We start from the raw sequence: 12,826 nt of genomic DNA, 5'->3' as shown, positions 1-12,826 counted from the left end.
TGCAAGGAGATATAAACTAAAATAAAATCAAAATTTTATTTATTTATAAAATGCGGAAAAAGCTTTTTCCTTACAATGCAGCTTTAAATGAAAACTATGCTGTTACAAATTTCCTAGCAATCTATCATAACTCCTAAGTAGTAGCTCAAGAATCCGATCTTCGAACCATGCGATTGAAATCCATCTTCGTGATCAGATTTAGCATACTCTTTCTTTAAGTGTCCTTCCCTTTGCTTGATTCTGCCAAACACCAAAATATAACCAAGTCACATTTTGTATTAAGAATCATCAATCAGGAACTTAACAGAGTTAGATAGTGGACTTACCTGAAGCAGAATCAAACTTTCTGACTAGACCTTCTCTCAGATCTTTCAGGTAGTTAGGGCAGCTTTGCAACCAATGACCCTTCCTTTTTGGCAATAGAACCATATGGACCCTTTGGGAATGGTACACAGGACTATCTCAGACTTAGCCTTTCTCTTTACCATTTGGTCAACCGAGTTGACTATGGCCAATCCCTTTCCATTGGGAAGAGAAAGTTTTCTGGATTTCCAATGTCACCAATTTATCAATGTCCATGGTAATTTGGGAAGTTGATCTACTAATCAAATTTGCTTTACCAGAGCTCCAAATCATTTCTGATTCAGCAGCACCCAGCAAATAGATAAGATCATTAAGTAGGCCTGGAAATTGGGTTGGGTTCGGGTTGGCGGGTCACGGGTTGGCGGGTTGGCGGGTCAGAAAACATAAACTCAACCCAACCCATATAATATATGGGTTGACAGGTTGGCGAGTCACGGGTTGGTGAGTTGGAAACCTCAACCCAACCCAACCCATATGACCCGTTTAAGTATATGGGTTCGTGGGTTCACAAGTTAATGGGTCAAACCCAACCCATATAACCCGTTTAATAAATAAACAACACATTTTAAAAAATGACGTGTTTTCAACATAAATTCATAAAATGATTAAAGTAATTAACATAAAAAAAAGGTTTTCAACATAAATTCATAAAGTCAATAACATCCAAATAAAAATGAAAAATGAAAACATTCATAGAAAGTGGATGTGTTTTTCGTTTGTGACTCGTGAAAATAACGACATGTATTTTTCTTTTTCTGAATAATGAACCGCAAATGCAGATTAGTCACATACGAATACGGAAGGAATACAATGATACGGAATATTACGAATACGGATGGAAATCAATTTTAATTAATAATTAAATATATCATTATTTTTAAATGTAATATATATATATATATATATATATATATATATATATATATATATATATATATATATATATATATATATACGGGTTGGCGGGTTGACCCGCGAACCCAAATAGATAACCCAACCCAACCCATGAAATAAACGGGTTGGTGGGTTGGCGGGTTGACGGGTTGGTGGGTCAAAAATCTCAACCCAAACTCGTCTATTTTCGGGTTGGGTCAGTGTCGGGTTACGGGTTGGGTCGAGAGTTGTCACCCTTATCATTAAGGTTCATGTCATAGTCTTTTACATAGTAGTCCCAAAGGACACTCACTATGTGACTTAGAAAGTGATTGAAAAACCAACTTTCTTAAGACTTTGACACCCAACTCTCCCGGCTTGTCAATATGTGACTTCATCTTCAAGATGTGATCACACATAGACCTTGCTTGCCAATAGGGCTTGAGTGACCTTGAACTTGTGGGTTAGGGAGAATAATTGGAGGAGGTGGAGGAATTGAAGTATGGTTTCCATGATCTAGTCACGGGACATCATCTTCATTAGGAAAGCTTATTCCAAGAGTTTTAGGAAGATCATAATTGTCTGAACCAGACATCTTTTGGGAGATATTCAAGATAGTTGATTTAAATTCCTTAATATAACACCCAATATGAAATATTAAGGCTAGGACCCAACACAATATTTTATAACTTGGAAGAGGGATGCCGTAATCCAAGCTATAAAATATTTGAAGGTAGGTGAATGACGATTCACCAATTTCCACCATGAAAAACGAAATAAATTATTAGGTTTTAATTGGATTTGAAACTCCTAAATCTTTTGAGATCCATTGAACTTTCAATGGCATGTTTCAGTCTCGAGTGTGCCCTTTAGGTTTTGTGACTGGGATGCCGAGGATTACAAAACAAGGTGTGAAGTAACCATGCAAATTACTTGGTACCCTTAATGTATTACCCCTCAATCGATGTGCCGGTTAACCACACGCGCTCCATCGATACTATGATAAACATTAAGTTACCCTTTGCCTACCTTGTTAAGTCCAGCTAGTGTGTCGGTTAACCACACGTGCTCCACTAACCGACTTAAGCAAAGTGCAAAGTGTAATTTCATGGGTTAGCACCTTATTCACATTTTCCTAAAGTAACTAAGATTGGGAATTATAAAAACATTTAGTTACTTTATATTCATCATTAATACTTTTAATGAAAGGAGAATTCAAGTCCTTGTCCTACCCGTTCGACTAACGACCCTCCACCGATCAAGGAAGCGGTGGGTGAGAGTGGACACCCATTAAGCTGCCATTTTATAGGCAGCAACCTTATACCCCCCTTATAGACCGGCTTCGTGAATGAGGCCTAATAACGGTAAAATGACTTGTTCTTATACATATATAATTATTATTAACTTATAATATTATAAAGTATAAGGGTTGAATTTTAACTTTTAAAATTCTAGGGGTTGGAACTAAAGTTCTTAAAGAGACTTTACATGTTCAAAAACTTGAGGGCAAGTTTTGTAACTTTCAAAACTTTTCATCTTTCATAACTTATGAGTTAAATGGTTTATTAAAATGAGAGACTTTTCATTTTATGTAACCTATGTGTTTCTTTAATGGAATTTAAAAGAATGACTTTTGGTAATCCATAACTTGAGGACAAATTATGGATTCCATTAAAACACATAATGATCAAGAATTAAACTAACAAGCAAGTTACAAATAATTCCTATGATCTTCTAAACTCATAAGTTCATGAACATGCATATCAACAATTTCAAGAATCATAAAATTAACCATATAACACTTGAAATTTTGATAATAGCTATTGAAAATGGATTAGCATAACCATTACACCATCTAAAACAAGTTTTATAAGACCAAAACAGTTTAGGGTAATGTTTCTAGTCCATTTCCAGCAGCAAAAGTCGAAAAACAGCATTTTGGGGCTCCTACTCGTCGAGTGAATGAACCTACTCGACGAGTAGGATGAGTTTACTCATGGACTCGGCGATTTCATGCTGCAGAGTGCAGAAAAACTGAGTTTTTCACAATTTTGCATCAAGTATCAAACAAACAAGCCTAGGCTCTGATACCACTGTTGGTTTTTGAGCATGCTAACACTCCTAAGGTGTACATGCAACCCTAGAACCTTGGATCTATGTTTTACTATGATACATGAAAAATTGATTTTCCAAGGTTCATAACCTATCTAGCATACATGGGGAACTTTTAAACATAAAAGATAGTAAGAAATACATACCTTTAGTTGCTTGGATTCCTTGAGAACCTTGTGAGCCTAGCACCTCAAGTGTGATGCCTCAAATGTCTCACACAACACCAAATACACTTGGAATAACCTTGAGAGAAATAGAACACTTCTAAAATCGGCTATGCCCTCTTGTTCTCACACTAGTGTCGATTTTGGTTGCTCACATATTCCTTTTATAGTGTGTCATAGGTAGGGTTACACCATGTAAACCCTAACTTGACATGGCTCTTCATTTCCATGATCCATGGGCTCAAAGACACCATGGAGCATCCATGGAGTATCCTATGGGTTTTAGCCTAACTTGATAATCCATGGAGTATTAGCCCACTATACAAGTAATGGGTGATTTACACAATCAACCCATATATTTAATTAGTCTTCTTTTGATCACTTAATTAATTTCAAATTAATTCTTGATCAATACTAATTAAATAATATTATTGATATATTAGAACTTATAATATATTAATAAACCTTAAGTGTTATTTCTCTCATTTTAGTCTATCCAAACGCATGATGCCATGCAACCCAAATGGACCATGCCAACCGGGTCAAGTACATCCCAGAAATAGTTATGAACTTAGACACCTAATCCAACACTTGCTATGTGTATGCTTTTAAATTGTATACGGTTAGGAGCTTATAGCCTCAGAATGATCGATTTGTCCTTATTTCCTGTTCCTTGTTTGGTTGTGGTCTAGGGTAGAATCTTTTATTCGAAAGTCTATTTGATCCTTTTTCTGTGTACAATTTGCATGCATAAATGCAGTTTGTCATGATTGGTTTCATAGATGTGAGTAGAATAAATCTTAGGACGGCCTGAGATTTGATGTATGCGGTAGTTTGTGGAATATGGTTTAGTTTTGGGACAAATTGGGGTTGTCAGGTAGGGCATTGGGGAAAGGTACAGGTAGGTGTGGAAGGTAGTATTGGGCCCGTACTACTGAAAGCATAGGACCTGTACCCGAGCCAATTTTAGATCTGACGATTTCAAGGAGGACCGGTGTGGGAAGACCCCTTATATGGAAATCCTGATCATTGTAATTTATGATATTTCAGTCCAGCATAGTAGTGACACGATTTGGAGCAGGAGGATCAGGATCGGGGTCTGGATCCGAGGCGGGATGAGACACTTCTGATGTCATCGATGAGAGGCTGCACGAGCTCATTGCAGCTGAGGTTACCAGGGGCATCCTTGACGCGACCCCGGACATTTTCGGGACGGTCAAGGAGGGCATTATGGAGGTTATGGAGGAGAGACTAAGATCCTTCAGGGCTGAGTTGGCGGCAGGTCAAATTGGGGCCCAAACTCCCTCGTTTCGGGAGTTCAAGGCGTGTGGGGCGCCGAAGTTTTTCGGGCTCAGGGACCCCATTGTCAGCCGACGCTGGGTAGCAGATATAGAGAACGCCCAATGCACGAGTTCCTGCCCGGATGCGGCAAAGGTTGGGTTTGCTTCGTGTAAGCTAAGGGATAGGGCCCGAGATTGGTGGGGCGAGGTTACTAGCCAGGTGGGGCCAGCTGGGGTGGCAGAGTTGACTTGGGCCGAGTTTGTTCGGTGATTTGATTTGGAGTTTGCACCACCTATTGAGGTACAACAATAGCTATCACAATAGCATCAAAGTTGCTCCATTTCAAGCCCTCTATGGCCGTAAGTGCAGATCTCCTCTGTGTTGGGCTGAAGTGGGTGATACGCAACTTGCAAAGAAACAAATAGCCGAAAGCACTTTAACCGGTCCCGAGATCATTCGACAAACAACAGAAAATACCACCCAAATCCGGGAACGACTGAAAGCTTCTAGAGACAGACAAAAGAGTTATGCGGACAAACGACGAAAACCCTTGGAATTCCAGGTTGGTGACCGCGTCCTATTGAAGGTATCACCCTGGAAGGGCATGATATGCTTCGGAAAGCGTGGAAAACTAAATCCAAGGTACATCAGACCATTCGAGATTCTTTCTACAATCGGTCTGGTTGCGTATAAACTCAAACTACTGCATGAACTCAGTAACATTCATCCCACTTTTCACGTATCTAATCTGAAGAAGTGTCTGTCTGACGAGACTCTTGTAATCCCACTCGAAGAAATCGAGTTAAACGAGAGTCTACACTTCGTAGAAGAACCATTGGAAATCATGGATAAGGAAATAAAAAGAACAAAACAAAGCCGTATACCAATTGTGAAGGTTCGCTAGAATGCCAAGCGGGGACCTGAATTCACTTGGGAACGGGAAGATCAAATGAAACAAAAGTACCCACACTTTTTCTCTAGTTCATGAATACCACTTTAGAAACAATTTCGGGACGAAATTCCCTTTAACGGGGGATAATGTAACAACCCGTTATTTCAAGTCAATGTAAGTCCAACTGTTCAAATAAAAGTCTAAACTATAACCGTATACAAGTGAATTAACATCATAACAATAATACAATAAGAACTTTAGATACCAAGAATACATACTTATATATATATATATATATATATATATATATATATATATACACTTTGAAAATAATACTTATATAAGTTATATATACTTATATTGAAAACCATGCATTTATATTATAAACCATGCATACATATGTTTATATAAGTTAATATAAGTCAAAACAAGTCAAAGGTATAAATCAAAAAGCATGAAGGATACCCCACAAATGGGTTTTCGGCCAAGATACCCTTCCAAGACCGAAAACACTTCTAGGTTGACTCTATGACCGCAAACCCTTTTCTATTGGACTTTAGGGACCGAAAACACAATCAAGGCCATATGAAGGACCGAAATCTATAACATGTTACACATATGGACCCAAAACTAGTCATTTTATGGCCGAAAACCCTCTTAAAAATGTGGATATTTCACATATTTAACTTCCCAATGTGATATAACCCACTTACCACCGTAAACCTCACATCACCGCCTTATAAGTTTCCTTCATACTTAAGATACAAATTGAATCATTTAACACTTCCAGTGAATGAAATCCTCCATAACTTTCTCTCTCAAATATCAAACTTCTTTTCTCTCAAATTAGCCTTCATACGTTCCCAGTGATCAAGATCTTTCATATTTGATTGTAAGTTCTCTGCATATTAATTAGTGTTTTATGAAACACTTGTGTAATTAGATCATAATATTTACACCTTATTATGTGTTTAAAACAATGAGGAGACAATTAACTTCTCGTGTTCTAGCCCAAAGTCACCGTTACTATCATATTAACTTACCGCAACTACATACAAGGTGAGTTAATATCTAAATGATTTCAATATTTTGTCAATCGTTGTCATTTGAATAACATATATATATATATATATATATATATATATATATATATATATATATATATATATATATATATATATATATATATATTATAATTAGGATTCAACATGCATAGAATTGATAATTTGCTCTATTTCATGTTCCTTGTTTGGTTGTGGGCTTAGGGTAGAATTATTTATTCGACCGCCTTTTTAATCATAATTATATAAATATTATATTTATATAAGTATAAAACCATTTAAACTTGTTAAACAAAAATATTATTTTTGGCAATCTATTTTAGTACCAACTGGACATAAATGTTAAATTTCACGGAACTTTATTACGGATTTTACGATTTAAACTTGACAAATCATTAACAATACAAAGGTTTTCGTTTCAGTAGAACATTTACATATAAACTATAATAGGTATAGTTTATGGAGCTTACATATCATTTAACATAGTTGAGATACAATACGGAAAACAAACATATAAACTATAATAGGTATAGTTTATGGATCATATGTACTATATTACCAAGTTCAGAATACATTACAGAAAACAAAGATATAAACTATAATAGATATAGTATATGGAATATACATACAGTTATTTATCATAAAAGGGACTTTTCATTATTCTACACGTAACCATCAATATAGCATCTCTGAGACACACTTCACATACTTATCTAAGTACCAACCAAGTCCTGAAATTATAACCAGAGTCTCCTAGAGGGAGAGCGTGACACTTGTGTATAGATCTATACGGTACTGACAATTCCGCACCTTAATTGTTAGCTACAGTTAGGCCGGCAGGCCTAGGATGACAAATGTCGTACCGATTGTGACGCCTGAAGAACGTCGTGTTCAGGTCATCTTAGGTCATCAAGCATGGTTATGATAACTCACAAATTGGTATTGAACAATACGATTAGTGTATGAATAAATAAACAACCTCACATAGTTTTATTAATAATGAAACGACAATAAAGTATTTTACAATACAGGTGGTGAATCCAGGCACTTACAATTACAGAGTTTTTATTCAAGTACAAATACAGAATAATATGCTAGTACAGAGAAAACATACTTTTTATGGTTTTATGTTAATTGAAACTATATTATACTATTTCAGAATACAATAACATTTACACGTTTTGGTCTTACGGTATTAGGACTACAACATATTACAACAGAAAATATAGGATTTTCTGGGAAAACTTATTTACATTCTTAAGGAACAAATGACAGATTTCAATTACAACTATGCTTATGAACTCATCAACTTAATTGTTGACACTCTTTTCAAAACTACTTGTATTCTCAGGAAATCAGTAAACAGGTATCCACAAGTTTTGAGAAGACGGAGCTTCATAGAATCATGTCTTTTAGTTTTTGCTATACATTTTGGTGTCAAGTATACATTGTTTGAACACGAATGTAAAACTATACTTTATCAATGTAATGGTTGTTGTACTTTGATTACTATTATGCAAATGTTGTGATATTGTACATGACGTCATCCGCCCCCGAACGTTTCTGCCGTTCCGGTTTGGGGGTGTGACAACATTCAAAGATTCATTACAAACATAGTTTTAAGTATTAAATTACTTATACAAAAGATACATTTTTGCTTTTAAAGATTAATTACAAACACAAATTTAAGTATGGATTTACTTATACAAAAATACATTTTGGCTTTTAAAGACTTATTGCAAACATTGTTTTAACTATTGTTATACATATAAAGAAAATACTTTTTAGGCTTGTAAAAGTATTACTGTTGTTAGCAAAAAACTTGTAACACTCACCAACCTTGTGTAGACCCTCAAAACTACATGTATTATCAGGAAATCACTAAACGGATATTCAAGACGGATTGGATTATAGGTGGCCTAGTTTAGTTGATGTTGTATAATATGCTTATCTTTTAAGGAAATTCATTTACTATTATTATCTGTAAAAACCTTGTATTCAAATGTCAAGATGAAACTCGAATGATGTTTTGTTTATTACTGTACTTGAGCTATATATTCAGTTTACCTGTGATCCATGAACTTAGCTGCACAGCCCGACGTGTTCCGTCGCCTCGGTCGGGGGTGTGACATATAATAATCATACTATATAATAAATTTAAAACTTTTAAATTTATGTTTTATTAATATTCAACTTTTAAATGGAATATTCATATTTAAATTTACGTTAAATAATATTCAACTTTTAAATCCAATTAAAATAATTTTTAACTAAGAGACTTATCAATTTGGATTTATCTTAAATATTCAGATTTTATCAACTATTAAATAATATTTAAAATTGTAATTAAAGTATTTAGATTTAAATACCTTTTAAATAATATTTTGAATAATAAACTTTAAACTTAGATTTAAATTCTGATGGGGCGTGTCACGTCCATTTAGGCGCGCTGCGTCTGACGAACATATTTTTTTCCGTTTTTCTTATTTATCAATGCTAATTTCTAAAACCTAATGGTTTTGATACCACTGATGGGTTTTGATACAATCTATACACACTAGTTTAGCGTATCAAATTCAAACTAATAACCCTACGTGTACATGCATCCTAAAGATCTAGGTTTTTCCTATAATAGAAATCTACTTTCAAAATAATAATTACTAAACTTTTGTTCTTCTTGGTTTCTCGACTAAGACCTCATGACAACCACACTTGCTAACGATGACAAGGACCCAAACCAGGAATCTTTGACATCCCTAAATTTATGGTCATTTTAAAACTTTTATTTATGCTTAATTTTAAAACAGAGTATTTCTTTTGTTGCGGAAGTGGTCCACAATATTATTTCAATGTGAGATAATATTAACATTAAACAGTTCCGAAGAAACGTTCGATATGGATATTTTTTAAAACCTTAGGATGTCATAACTGATACAAAACATAATCATAAATAGACCTTACTTTAATTTATACTAATGATCTAAATCTTCTTTAATCTCTCAGTGTAATGTATCTTCGCACCGAAACCTGTGATACAAATAAAGTGAAGGGTCAGGTTAGGAAACTTGGTTAATACATAGTGTTTTCAACCCACAATAATATAATTAATGTGTTTAGTTATCAAACAATTAACCCAATTACCCATCCCCGTTTTACTATTTATTCTTCCCTAAGGATTTATCCTAAGGGTCATCTTAATCATCGTTGCTGACAGTATTGTTACAGGGATTTCTCCGCAATACATCTTAGTAGGTTTCTTTCTATTTTTATTCCTAAGGATTGTCCTAAGGAATAAGCACGAAGTCCATCATTTCCGGTGTTTAGGCACGATGTCCATCATTACCGGTGTTTAGGCACGATGTCCGTCGTTACCGGTGTTTAGGCACGAAGTCCATCACTGTCAGTGTTTATCTAATAGGCACTAAGTCCATAGATGCCAACATCTATCTAATAGGCACTAAGTGCATAGTTGACAGTGTTCTACGGGACTATCAACAATTAGTCTGGTAGTTTTCACCTATACTTTGCTAAGTGACTATACCATTGGTAAACCAAAATTCCAAAGTCGTGGCATTCTATCATTGCCTACATCTTTTTTCATACTATGGCATCCTATCTTTCATCATACTATGACATCTTTCATTACCCTTTGTTACCCAATGTATAATATTTATAAAAATACATATACGATATAAATCATATAAACTTATCTTTATAACATTTCATCTAACACATAACATCTTTGCATGTAAGCACATATAGCAGTTATTTAATTAGATACTTCATATCTATGTGTAATATGAAAGTAACTAGGCATTCACTTGTTAAAGTGACGACTCGAAACTTGAACAGCGTTTCACTTCTAGATATTGTCTTTTCCTTTAGCGTAACCTATTATCATTATCACTAAGACTTGGTCTAATATTTCTTGAAACTAATTATTAGTCTAGATGCATCATTAATTTAAATTCTACTGATCTATAGCCGATAAGGGACAACCACGTAAGATCATATCAGAGGTAGGGTTCATTTGGTATACAAAGTATATTGTTTGGAAATCCCGCTTTAAAGACTTCACTAAATCTAGACTTGTCACAATCCCCGTAAGTAGATCAATCAGTATAACGACTTGGAATCACTGATAAATCTAGTTTATAGGTTCATAATAACAATAATGAATTTAAACATAAGTTACACTTAAAGCGTAATAGGTGTAGCTCTACTTACAGAATTCTAGCGAAAGTTTAGAACTCTATGGTTAGAACTTCATCGTTGAATCTTTCTTCTAAAAAGATTCTTGTAGCGCTTCAGCACTCACCTTAGTATACTAAAACTACAGAAAGAAAAGTCGAATCATGAGGGACCGACATGCTCGAGGATAAGAAGAGAACGACTCTTGAATCAAGAGAATGATGCAAGAAATATGAGAGCCTAGAGCCTCATATTTATAGTAATTGAATTTCCAAAAACCACCCTTGAATTTTCAAAAACCACCATTTCTAGTTACTTAAACGACCAAACACCCCTTTATAATAATAGTTTAACTAGATTTAACAATAACTAATGTGAAAAGTATTCACTATTAGTCTTATAATGACCGCATTGTCGATACCTTTCAAATGATATATAAATATGTGTGTGTGTGAGTGTATATATATATATATATATATATATATATATATATATATATATATGATTTATACTTTATTTTAATACGTAAATATGTTATTATAAATTAAAACTTGTTCATTTGAACTCCGTTTTTATGTTCTTTATATCCACGTGTAGCTATCGACGAGAGCTACAACTTTCATTTAGACTCCGTCAACTAATTTTGAATTTATTTTTAAAGTAATATTTTAACAGGCTTAGACTGTTAAAGTCCATTAAAAATTCGTAACTTCATCTAACGAAGCCAGATTTAGACGTTCTTCTATATGCACGCTCTCGATTTCACGACTACTAGGACTTTCGTTTAGATCTTTAAGGCTAAAAAGTATTTTATCAAAAATTTACTTTTTACGTTATCTACAGTCGTGCCGGTTTAAATCGCGAAACTTCAACAGGTCATAACTCATTCGTTATAAGTTGGATTTCAACGTTCTTTATATGTACGAATTCCTTGTGACATATACTATAACTTTGGTTAAGATTATTTATCCTAAATAATCTTCTATCAAAAAGTCATTTTTAACGCTTATTATCTCTAAATTGACTGGCCCGAATCTGTGAGCGTTACAATTATCTCCCCCTTACGATGATTACGTCTTGGAATCATCAACAAAATAGGGCTTTTATAATGACTCCTCATGTTACCTTTCCATCCTAGGCGGTAATCGTAACTCTCATGTCCTTTCTATTGAGTTTCTAATTCTTGGACTTCTTGGTTGTTGACAGTTTTGCACCTACTCTTACTTCTAAATTTGATCTCCATCGGAGACTCTTGCTTTTTTTTAGAATAGACTTGACCTATATTAAGGTCAGTACTTCGACTACCGTAACATACTGATGGGTCATGCATCTAATGACCTTTTGTCGTATGAGGCAATGGCTAGACTCGGGTCTTTTGAGTCAGACTCCAATATGGATGACACCTTCCTTCATGTTCTATTGTGATATAATCACATTATATCATGTAGCAATTCTAACTACAAATTGCTTTGCTTTACCGACGGTCGTGACACTTTTGTCGATTGCATTGATTATCATTTCCTTTAACCTCCTGACTTGAGTCGGATACGACATCGAACATGGTTCTCTGAACCAATTAACTTATTTCACAAACTTATTCTCGATTCGGACTTGATTTGATATGACTACTAGGGCTGGAATAATAATCATCTTCGTAGTCATTACCGAAATGATGGTTACGACGGAAATAAACAAAAAAAAAACTCAATTACTAATGCCTTAGTAACCTTGTGACTTTCCCTGATCCAAGTGTGAGTCATGTGCTTCCGGTAGTATAGGCCTCTACTACCTTTCACACTTACTCATACTCGTCCCAAGTATTGTCTCTCAGCTCTCCAAGTCACCACACAAGAAAAAACATATAGCAACTTAACATATCAGATAACATA

This window comes from Lactuca virosa, chromosome 8 (genome assembly GCF_052849685.1).
Source record: "Lactuca virosa cultivar CGN04683 chromosome 8, Lactuca_virosa_CGN04683_v6, whole genome shotgun sequence".
In the NCBI taxonomy this organism is placed as follows: Eukaryota; Viridiplantae; Streptophyta; class Magnoliopsida; order Asterales; family Asteraceae; genus Lactuca; species Lactuca virosa.
Note: the sequence above shows the minus strand (reverse complement) of the source record.